The sequence below is a fragment of the Dendroctonus ponderosae genome, unplaced genomic scaffold (genome assembly GCF_020466585.1).
Source record: "Dendroctonus ponderosae isolate FM_Combo_2020 unplaced genomic scaffold, Dpon_F_20191213v2 Dpon_F_20191213_1, whole genome shotgun sequence".
Lineage (NCBI taxonomy): Eukaryota > Metazoa > Arthropoda > Insecta > Coleoptera > Curculionidae > Dendroctonus > Dendroctonus ponderosae.
In genome coordinates this window covers 35,123,820-35,136,555 of record NW_026017110.1, presented here as the reverse complement: position 1 = coordinate 35,136,555, position 12,736 = coordinate 35,123,820, and the positions used below count along the sequence as shown (strand labels likewise).

General features: G+C 36.9%; 1 long non-coding RNA gene across 1 annotated transcript in view; it reads right to left on the bottom strand.

Annotated features, from left to right (window-relative positions):
• LOC125502463 overlaps window positions 1–5,259 on the bottom strand; it is a 7,808-nt gene extending 2,549 nt beyond the window's left edge. The window contains exon 1 of the long non-coding RNA XR_007280218.1: window positions 4,892–5,259. This is a non-coding gene — a long non-coding RNA (uncharacterized LOC125502463). The remainder of the gene's footprint in view (window positions 1–4,891) is intronic.
• Window positions 5,260–12,736: the final 7,477 nt, after the last annotated feature.

Below are 12,736 nucleotides of genomic sequence, written 5' to 3'. Positions count from 1 at the left end.
ATTTATTATTATAAATCTTACCGATAAATAAATCTATGCAATCTATTTACTAATTTGAAAGCCATCCATATAAATGTATCGATGTATGTAAGGATATTCAGTATACTGTCAAATATACAATAAGCCAAACTTTTTAAAAGATTTATTTACTGAATAATTATTTAATGGTTTAAGTTGTTCATTTAAATACTATGAATCCAAAATCTGATACCTATTTAAGCTGATCAGAATAAATCATTTGTAAATTATTAGTAATTTATTATCAATTTAAAAATACTCATGATCAGTGTCTTTCTTTGTGCTAATATAAAGACAATGCTATTATTCTTTTTCCAACAAATTTAAACAATCCCACTTAAAAAATTATAAATTACTAGCCAAGAGCGTATAAAGTTTACTTATACATTTCTGTACGTTACTACTTGTTTGTCATTTTTATCTAGAGCTTATATAGGGTTCGAAAGTCACGAGAGAATGAAAAAAAAATGATTGGCGGACTAGCGGTAGTTTATCTCGACAATTTATAAAATAATTATCATCAAACAATAAACAAAATCACCTAACCTTAAATCGTCTTAACTAATTTGTAGAACTTGTCAAAGATACGTTCGATAATAACAAACCGGTGGTTTATTTGATTGATTCGAATCGCCGCAATCGATAGAAGTGACAAGAAGTGCCGTATACGAAGACGCTTGTCAGAATCCGGTGCAAAAATTAAATAAGTATTCAGTTAATTGTTTGATCGCTTTGGTTCAGGGTTGTGTGTAAAATTTTATGATCAGACCCGGCGCGACCGTTGTAAAATTTTCAGCTTTCAATATCTGTTTCAATTTCAGTTGTTGTTTTCTATCAACTACCATAGCTTTTATTCACTAGAATTGTTTAACTTAGTTGCAAGATGAGTTATGGAAAAGAGCAGCAACGGCTTTTGAATCTTTCGAATGAAATGGAAACTGACGAGGAGCCTGCTGATGATGATGAAGATAAAGATATAGTTGACAATGTGGAAGTCAAGGAAGAAGAACCTGAAAGCGAGCAGAAAGCAGAACAGCGAATCAGAAATATCTATCGGGCTTCAATTTCTTGCTAAAGATGGTGTAAAAATGTGGAACAAGCATCCTCCTTCACAGCGAGTAAGGACCCGAAAAAGTAATTTATTAGTACATTTACCCGGTGTAAAAGGAGTTGCAACATCCGCAAAGTCTCCTTTGCAGTGCTGTAACCTTTTTTCACTGACGAGATGTTAATTTCAATAGTAGAAAATACCAACAAATATATTGATACTATTTCACGTAAGTTTAGTCATCCAAGAGATGTAAACCGCACCAATTTAGCATAAATAAAAGCACTTATGGGACTATTATACCTTGCCGGTTGCCTAAAAGGTAGTCGGCTGACTACAGAAGAACTCTGGAATTGACAAGGAACAGGTGTAGCAATATTTTGGCTTACAATGTCTTTGCAAAGGTTTAGATTCTTTCTACGGACAATACGCACAGACGATAAAAGAACGAGAGCGGAGCGAACTAAAACTGACAAACTAGCACCAATACGATCAATTTTTGACTCATTTGTTAGAAACTGTCAGCAGTATTATAATATGTCTGCCTATGCAACAATTGACGGAAAATTAGAAGGATTTAGGGGAAATTGTGGATTCAGACAGTATATTCCGTCAAAGCCAAATAAATACGGAATCAAATTTTTTGCATTAGTAAACGCAAAAATGTTTTATAGAATGAACATGGAAGTGTACGTAGGCAAACAACCTAAAGGATCTTTTCAACAACCTAACGATCCTGGCAGTATAGTAGAAATACTAATTAAGCCTATTTCAAACTCTGGTATGAATATAACGATGGATAACTGGTACTACCACTGGAATTTGTAAATACGAAATTCCGTCCGGCTTATTCTAGCAGGTTTGGGTTTCAAAAAAATCGAACAATAGTATCTTATATTCCTCGAAAAAGCAGAAATGTTATCCTACTTTCAAGTATGCGTTTTGATGATGCCATAGATTTGACCACCCACGAAAAGAGTAAACCGGAGATCATCACGTTTTCCAATTTTTTTAAATTTTAGCACGTGAGCTTAGAGCAGATCATTTAAAACTTCGTTCTATGCTCATTAATGTACCACAGCAAGTAAAAAGACGTCGCCAAGAGATTGATGGAACTTCACAGGATCATCCTGCTCAACCACCAGTGGGCACCAGAAAAAGGTGCGAAGACTGCCACGGGAGGGACAACAAGACAAGATATTACTGTGAGAAATGTTTCAAGTTTTTATGCCTATCCCATAGTAATACATTATGTGGTGATTGTAAATAAAAGGTACGGAAGGACTGAAAACTATGTTTTAAGGACTTTTTGTTATAAATTGATATTTGCTTATTTTGTATTTGTACCTGAAATATTTCAAGTTTAGTTAACCAAGTTTCCCAAAAAAATGCCTGTTTACCCGAGATTTTTCAAGGTTTTTCCATTATGGTCTGTTAAGGAATTGCTAATCGTTAGTGCTGTTAAAATAATTGAGAATAGAATTTAAATAATTGAAGCTCGAGATACCAGTAGCAACGGTTGTTGTTTGTAAACATAAAAGTAGTTGTTGATAGAGACTCGATTATAAAACGGCACAAATAAAGTATCGTAAAAAACACCCAGTGGTCGTCATTATAATTATAAAATAAATACAGTCCACTTTGAGTGCCAAATAAAGGCATTCCAAAACAGGGTCTCTAGGACCCAGCGCGACTAAATTTTTAACATTTAAGGGCGCGACCACTGAAAGGTTAAACGACTTACAGGATTGAACACGATACACTTATACACGGTATGTCGACGCGCAGATATTGTCTGTCTTTGTCGCACATCGTCACGTGTGTTGCAGAATCGAGCAATTTATAATTGTATTGCATGCCAAATGCGGATGATTTTATTGATTTATGATGTTTTTGGGACGACAGAATAATTGAGCTTGATTTTTTCAGGTTTGAGCGTTTCGAACATTGCTGATTTTAATAATAATACATATTTTTATTGCCTACAACATCTACAGTAAAACGGGTATTTTTAAGATAAAAACTTTATATAAGCATGAGTCTGCAAGGCCGCACTTATCGAGCTACAGGGCGTCCAAAATGTTTTTTTATTGTAGCTCGATAAGTAAAGGGTTGCGGCTTTATGCTTATATGGATTTTTATCTTAAACATACCTGACGAATTGTCCTGTGAACAGGCTACCTGACTACGCTTTAATTCTGACATACATAAGTCTAATATAAGTTGGTGTTCTTGACAAACATAGAAGTGCCTCATAAGGAATAATGATATCAAAAGTTAGCTTGCTCATAGTGCGATCGGCAAATTTTTTGAATAAATATTTGGCTAATAACGTTCCATGCATAACATTAATTTTAGATTCGAATACTTTAGTAGCTTGCAACATGTTATCATAGAAGATTTCCTGTTGAGATGAAACTCAGCCAATTTTGGGATGTTCTATCAATTTCAATATTTTTCGTTTCCACACCTAATTCATACTTCTAAATCTGTGGGCGACATAACCGGCCATATATTTTAAACCTTCTTTGTGTAATGTTTCTTTTAGTTTAAAAGATTTCAGTAAATCAGTATTTTCACTACTATTCTCAGTTTCTGTCTTGGAAATCTATACTTCTGTATATGGCGGATCAATAAATTCCCACTCCTTTAAAATACGTTGTTCCTGGTTGCCACTGTCATCAAGCAACTCCACAGACCTTATTATATTTGGTGCTAAATTAGAAAGAACAGTATTATTCAAGCAAACTCCTTCAATATCCTCATGTGATTGTTTCTCTAGTGGCTTAAGGAAACTAGGTTTCGTTGTATCTTCAGTATTGGTATTTGATGTAAACACAGCAACATAATTTTTTCCGAGTAGAAACCATCTTAGTCCATACAAAAAATCCAGTGGATTAGGATGATCATTAGCACCACCCATTCCTCTGATGTATGAGAAAAAAATTTCAAGAACGTATGTTGAATGTACATAGTTATATAGTTCTGCCATTGATTTTTTTTGTCAACAATATGCCCTTTTGAAATGGGATAAGAGACTTATGTTTTTCAACAACGATCGATGATTGGTTACGCGACTCAGAAGTTTATGTTGTGGTTCTAGGTCTTTACCAAAAGCATTTTTCCAATCCAAAACACAATTACAAGAGATTGCGCAAAATTTGGGGCCATTTCTTAAATCAAAGGTACAATTAAAGGTGGTAAATAATCCCCGACAAGCAACAATTGAGGTAGATAACATCGAGTGTCACAATTTCTTTCTTATTACAGTTATCATAAACCAACTGACACTTTTGTAGGATTAAATAATGATATCGTAAGTACCAACGAGTCAACTGCAACTTGTGTTAGTAATGTTAAATGTGTAAATATGATATACATTTTATATTCAAAAGAAAATTTAATTCAATTTTACCTATTAGTCACACATTTAGAAATTACTAGACTAACGTTTGCTTTAACAGGAATGTTGGAATTTTAAATTAGTATTGCTATGGTGCGTTAAGCAAGTTCAATGTTTTATGGATATGATTATTAATATAGGTAACGTTTTATATACATTACATAAAATATTTATGTAAACGTTTGTGCACGTGTTTCAGTTCTGAATCTTACCTTAACCGTGATTATTGATGACTGGTGCAAAATTGACGAGAAAAAGCAGAAAAAAAATCTCATTCAACGGCTTCTGCATGAGAAACTATGCGATTAAGATTATATAATCAGGGAGCATTATTCCAACATGTACTTTTAATTCTTGAAGTTATCCAGATTAAACCTGAATCAGTTTATATTTACAAAATAATAACGAAAATCACTTCTTACCGTGTCCATATTAGAAAGCGGCAAAGCAAATATGTATAAGATCCTCGAAACACAGAACAAAATATTCCAGAGGTTCATAATATAACTATATTTTTATATTCTTTTCAGTATGATTTGATCAGCTTAATAACGTTTATATTGCAATTCTCTGACGACAGATTGAGTATGAGTATATTGTTGCACTGACTGATGACTATTTAAAGCAGCAGCTGCTAAAGGACAATGAATTATGTGCAATTTAACATTGGGATAGAACTGGTACACATTTCAATTTCAATTAAATGATTGTAAAGTATGTATAGTTGACCCAGATTGCTAATTGTAACACTTTTAAGGTTTAGCACTTGATGCAGTTAGCCGCTTTAGCACCAATTTTCAAGAATCACGATATTACTAGTCATTTAGACATTAGCAGTATTAAAAAACATTTTATCAAATTCATAGTTGACAGGTTATCGCTTATGTTTTTACAAAACTTATAACACTAATAAGTAAGTATATACAAGGGTCGGCGCTTGAAGTGATACCAATTTTACGTTGCTGTAGCAACCAAACAGCTAATGACATCACCATCATTTTTTGACAAGCGTTGACAGTTATGGTGTTTACAATTCTACGGAAGCATACCGTTTTACCTCGCAGTTTCAAAAAGCGAATCGAATATCGAAATGGAACTTAAACGCAACAGTGTTATTGCTTTGAATTTGGCTGGAAAATCGCAACGAGCCGTTGTTATTGAACGAAAGTTTGTGTATCGGACTATTACACTCAGTTACAATGATACCGGTAGCATCAAAAAACGCCACGGGGTGGACATCCAACAGCAGCAACATCGCAAAAAATGGTACGAAACGTAAAGGCTAGAATCCAGCGTAATCCGCGACAAAGCGCATTTACAAAATACAAAAAGTTCAAGATTTAACACCTGCACAAAAGGCAGTTCGCCTCTCAAGAGCAAAGGTGTTAAAACTCTTGCACGTTAATGGCGAGATTCAAAATTTGTTGTTGTCTTTTCTGATAAAATTTTTTTTACAGTTCAGCAATATGTTAACAAGCAAAACGATCGTATTTGATTAGAGCACAAATTAAGGGACAATTTAGGGCAACGAATTGCTCTGCGAAAGCAAGGGCCTGCATCAGTGATGGTTTGTGCCGCGGTAACTGCCACAGGACCCTCACAAATCGTTTTTATTGAACAGGGCGTAAAGATAAATCAAGAAATCTACCGTGAAAAGATTTTAAACGATGCTTTGCTTCCTTGGGCAAGTTGACAATTCGGTCGAAACCATTGGACGTTTCAACAAGACTTGGCACCATCCCACAAAACTCGTGAAATCCAATATTTTTTACAAGAAAAGGTTCCCAGATTCATGTTCGCACAACAATGGCCAACATATTCCCGCGACTTAAACCCTATGGATTTTTCCATTTGGTCCATTCTGGAGGCCAAATTATCAGGAGCGGGTAAATCGCCACCCATGCGGATTACACTGCGCAAGCTCAAGCTCAATGTTTTGACGGGCGAACTGCTGATTACTGGTTGAAGAGTTTACTTTAGATTGTTTGCAACTTTTAAGAGTGAGTTCAGCAATATAAAAATACGGTGTGAAGTTTACGGTTTACAATACTGATACGAAACGCTGTAAAATTGAAAATAAAGTTTCATATCATCATCATTTATTATTCAAGATTAGAAAATAGATCCTACATTATTTTAAGCAAGTTATGGGCGAATGTTTGTTGTCGTGACATAGTTGCAACCTTTTTTACTACTTATAAGGAATTCTATTTATTTATTATTATATTATTTTTACTACTATTCGCGCTTTGTTCCCAAGATTTGTGTTTGGGCTCAAGCTATGTGCCCCCGTGCCGTTTATTCCTTACAAGGAATAAAGGTTTGCAACTTGCCAAAAGCAGGTTTAAAACTTAAGCTTGCTGCAGCTCTTTCCCTAAATTTTCCAAACTTAAAATCGTCAACAAAACCACATATAGATCGTAGCGGAAGGCCTTCAAATTAATTTGACGTTCTGGAACAAGCAATTTACATACATCAATATTTACAATCGCACCTTGGACACTACAGACAAGTACTCGTCTCTGCCTTGTATACCACAGATACCACAGATCACAGAATAACCTCTGTGATCTGTGGTATCATGCATCTGTTAAGTCGCCCGTCAGTGCAGTGAAATTGAACATGCGCAGTATTTGCTCCTAAACTATCGACAAAACAATATGGCACGGTCGAGCATTTTTAAATGGTAGCACTTCGAGTGCTGACCCCTGTATAATAAGTTATATTACAAAATATAGGAACGAAAAGGAAACAGGAAAAGCACTAAGGAAAAGATCTGCGCTTTTAATTGTTCGAATAAGAGCTTCAAAGTCGATGAGTTATAAAATAATTAAAGAAAAACGAACATTTAAATGAAGAACTCAAGAAAGCAATAGTAAAAATGAATTTTTTTTGTTATTTTTTTCAATTTTACGGACGTTAAATAAACAGTGTAATAATTCAGAAGAAACCGTGAAATCGTAAGTAGAGTTGGACCATTTTTATAAAAATCTGCCCAAAGGTGTTTTTTAAGAAAAATATTTACTAACTCTTTTAAGCTATGCGGTAAGCAATTTGATTACATTTATCGCAAATTATATAAATATTCTATTGTCCTCTAATGGACTATTGTTCCCTCAAATTTTAATCAACAAATCAGCACTCCTCAAAAGGAAACAAAGCAAATCAAGTGCTTTTCCTGTGGAAACATGGGACGTTTCTAAATATTGTGCTGCTAAGCGTAAAAATTATAATCCAAGTGGCGCTAGTGTGGCCTGTCGGTACTGCAAAAAAAACCCAACCAAATTATCGACGATTGCTTTCGTCGGCAAAACCTCAGATTCTAAAGAGAGACTCACTGTTCCAGAGACAGTCTAAAAAAACTGATTTTAAAATTTCAATGACTGACTGACTTGATGTATTATTATTTGTGTCCACACTATCAATATACTTTGAATAATAATCTACCATTAGGAGATATTTCCGACTGCACAGTTCAAAAATGTCACACGAAATTTTATTCCATTGTAATGAAGGAATGTCATGAGTTATAATAAGGTCTTTAATTTGAGAGTTTGCATAAGTAAGACATTGATGGCATAGAGATATTTATACCCGGCCAAAATAATGATTGTTGTGCCAATTTAATACATTTTTTAATCCCTAAATGACTATAATGTATTCTGTTTAGCATTTCTTGCTGTAGCGCTTTAGGCACTGCCAAGCATTTATCTTTAAAAATCAATCCGTCAGCAATTGTCAAGTCAGATTTATACGGTGCAAATAGTTTTACGTTATTATTTAGTTTTTTCGACGAATTAGGCCAACGGTTTATAATTAAATTTTTTGGTTGTTTAAGAATGGGGTCGTTAATTTATTCCATTTAATTCCATTCTTACTAAACATATTTGACTCTCAATGCCCGAGAGAGGGCAGCCGCTAATATTAAATCTTTCCCCGGCTTAAACCTTAATTCTATATCAAATTTTTGCTGTTGCAGCATCATTCGCTGAAGTCTCGCTGGACATTTATTTAGTTTTTTTGAAAATTGATATTAAAGGCTGATGATCTGTCTCCACGGCAACCTACATGCCTGTGCCCATACGCATATTGATAAAACTTGTTTAAACCCAAGTATATTGCGTAAAGTTCTTTTTCAATTTGTGCGTATCTTGTTTGTGTTTCTGTTAAAGCTTTTGAAGCATATGCACATGGCAGATTGTTTTGCAATAAACAAGCTCCCACTCCCGACTTTGAAACATCAACTGAAATTACAACTTTTTAATCTGGTCAAAAAATTGCAATACGGGTGTATTTATTAATATTTCTTTTAAGTTTTGAAACGCCTTCTCATGTACCTGGCTCCAAATAAACTCCATATCCTTTTTTTTGGGAGTTCTGTTAGTGGTTGGGTTTGATCGGAAAAGTTTTTGATGAATTTACTTACATATGTTAGCATACCTAACATTCTTTGATTATTGCTTATTTGATGGCCGTCAGAGATGCGAGTATATGAGACGGATGAATGGAGAGAGAAAAGAGAGCAAATCCAATATAACAAAACCTAAAAATAAAAACCTGTAAGATTTTGACATTGTCAGAAAAAAGTTTTTATGTACAGACATATCGGTAGTTTTATTTAACGAACCCGTCGACGGCCCTTTGAGGTTTCTTTTGGTGCACGACACAACATTTGGCGACCGTGACAGGACATTTTCTGGAAAAAAATAGTGGATCTTTTCGGTCTGTGCATAAGCAGGTAAACACCTGTGTACATTTGAAGAGTGTGTGGAAAATCCGTACCAGCGTAGTTGAGGTTTGCAAACTTTTACCGGGTTTCAAACTTTGTCGTTTTAACCTCGAAACTTTGAGTGATTTTCAATCGGGTTTGCAAAACGTTTATCATGGCTACGGGACTTGAAGTTACAAAGAAAAGCCGTACCGCGTACCGGAGTGCGTTTACACGAACCGCGAACGAACTAGAAGTGGAGTTACAGTCGGAAAATCCTGACAAAGATTTTATACAAGTTTCCCTCGAAATGTTACAGTCAAAATTCGACTCTCTGAGCAAAATTGACTGTGAACTATATGACCTGTTGTTGGAAACGTCGACAGCCGCCGAACTTGAATCTGATATAGAAAGCTGTGATGTCTATACCAAGAAATTCACTACACTGCCGCTGAAATGTAACAAGCTTCTTGAATCAGGCGCCCTAACTGGAAGTAGTGACAACAGAGGGGCTGAAGGAAGAAGTACCGTCAGTTTCGAAGATAACCACACAGGTATGCGTAAATTTAGACTTCCTTGAATTGAGTTCTAACACTATGACGGTAGCATTAAAGGCTGGATGGCTTTTTGGGCTCAATTTAAAAAGGTGCATCAAGATGAGACTATAAACAACCATGATAAAATGTAATACTTAATTCAGGCAACTTTACCTGGAAGTCGTGCCCGACAACTTGTTGAAAGCTATCCCGCCATGAGTGAGAACTATAATAAAATTATAGAACGCATGCAAAGTAGATTCGGCAGGGAGGACCTTCAAATAGAGGTATATGTTAGGGAGTTATTAAAGTTGATTTTAACCAACACAACCTCTAAACAAAAGTTGGAGATAAGCAGTCTGTATGATCAAATTGAAACTCATTTGCGAGCCTTGGAGACACTGGGGATAACAACTGACAAATGTTTGTTCGGTCATGTTGTATCCATTGATAGAATCTTGTTTCCCCCGGGATTTACTTAGGGTCTGGCAACGTTCAGCTATTTTTAATAGCCCTGCTAGTGGTGAGAACCCAACTGACTCTTCGTTGGAAGTTCGTCTAAAGCAACTTGTGCTTTTCCTCAAACAAGAGGTGGAAAATGAGCAGCGCATTAGTTTAGCAGCTGAAGGTTTTGGTTTAGCCGGTGGTACAAGGTCATCTGGAGGAGACTATGCTGCACAAAGACGGGGAAAAGACAGACTTCATAACGAACCAACGGTTTTGGGTCTTGTTAATGCAGAGAGTAGTCGCACTAGTCGCTGTTTGTTTTGTTCAGGTACTCACTTGTCCGAAGCCTGTTTTAAAGCCCAAAGAATGATCTTGGAACAACGGAAAGACGTGGTTGCTAAACGGAGAGCCTGTTTTCGTTGTCTGAAAATTGGTCACCAGTCGAAACAATGTAGGGGAAGCATGAGATGTTTGTTATGTAGTCGTTCTCACGTTTTTTTAATGTGCTCTGAGCTACCCGCAACAACTAAGCAGGAAGGTGGAAATGACAAGCAGGGTGAACCATCCACGTCGGACGAACCAAATGGTATACTGTTTGTAGAGGTCTCTTTTCCCATACTTTTGAAGCCTTGGACCAGTTTAGACCAATGAGTTAGACATTTTGGGTATCAAAGTATCAGATGCTGTACCGTCCGGTCCAATTGAATTGCTGTTAGGGGCAGAACATCAGCCCCTAACAGGTACGTTATACACCGAGCGACGAGAACAATTACGCTGTGGATTGGTTGCCATGGAGACCCAACTAGGCTGGACACTTATGGCGAAGGTTTCAAGACGACGTTAAACTTGTTGGTGCAAAACGCGTCCCTTGCTCAACTGTGGGAACTGGAAGCTCTTGGGATTAAAGAGCCCTCGGATAAACGTAGCAAAGAAGACGCCGCCGTTGCAGCCAGGGAACTTTTTAATCAGACAATCCACATTAATTCAGAAGGGCGCTACGAGTTCAGGTTACCATGGCTGGAAGGCCATCCCCCACTTTCCAGCAATTATAATGTAGCACATAAAAGATTGGAGTCTGTTATTCGAAAATTGAAGCAGTGGGAAACAGAGGGAATCATCGAGAAGATTAATCCAGACAAAGTTAATCATCTTCTAGGACACTATCTGCCCCACAGGCCTGTTATCAAAGAGAGCAGTGTGACTACAAAAATAAGGCCGGTTTTTGACGCTTCGGCTCATGAGAAAGAGAAACCTGCTCTGAATCACTGCCTTGGAAAGGGACCCAATCTGATAGAGCAAATACCTTCCATATTATTGCGATTCAGAGAGAAAGGGATTGGAGTAGTGGCTGATATTCGTAAGGCGTTCCTACAAATAAGTGTACATACTGCAGATCGTGACTTCTTAAAATTTGTATGGCTAGACTCTCAAGGACGCGAAGTCGTATACAAGCATCGAAGAGTAGTTTTTGGGTTGACTAGCAGTCCTTTTCGCCTTGGAGCCACTTTGGATCATCATGTGTCCCAATGCTTAGATTTGTGGTGTTCAGCTAAGTCGAGTGGTAATCTGCTGTATTCCCGTGGGACGGTGGAGAAATTGAAACAAAGTTTTTATGTGGATAATTGTATGGTTAGCTTATCCACAGAAGAAGGTGTTGAAAAGTTCATCCGGGAATCAACAACCATATTGAAACAAGGACTGTTTGATCTAAGAGGTTTGATCTGGAGGAATAAATTTTGGTAATTTTGAAGAAACTTGTCCAGTGCTGGGACTGAATTGGTACCCCAAAGGAGATTATCTTACTTTGAATTACAGTTTCCTGAAAAACGTTACTTTGGAGATAAACGCTGTTACTAAGCGACAGATACTCGCTTTGACACAGAAAGGTTTTGACCCAATTGGTTTTGGTAGTCCCACTACGCTTATTCCGAAACTGATGCTTCAACAATTATGGAAGGACAACCTGACCTGGGATCAACCAGTGAAAAAGTCCGCGTCGTGAACTCGACGCGGACGAGTATAACGCGGCAAAGGTACAAATCCTGACACTAGTGTAAACGAAATGTTTCACTGGATTAAATGACTCTAGACAAACTGGTTTGTCCCCTGCGTATGATGAGAAAGGATTGCTACGTATCAAGTCCAGAATATCTACAAGGTTAGATAGCGATGACTTTCGTTTTCCTGTAGTGTTGCCATCCAAACATGCTATAGTGAAAAGTATGATCATGGAAGCCCATGTTAAGTCATGTCATGTCGGGACACAGGGTCTGCTTTCACTCCTTCGAGAGAGATTTTGGTTGTTTAGTGGAAGGCGAACTATTAGATCCGTGATAAAGCAGTGTGTGGTTTATAACCGGTTTAACTCCAAGAATTTGTCTGCTAAAACGCCACCGCATGCCCTAAAGCGCCATGGATCGTGTACCAGATGCGGCAGTTTTTGAGGTGACCGGAGTGAATTTTGCGGGGCCGCTATACCTTAAACCTGGAGAGAAGGCATGGATATGTTTATTTACTTGCGCCGTGTATCGAGCCGTACATTTGGAACTTACCACTTCACTGTCCACCCCTAGTTT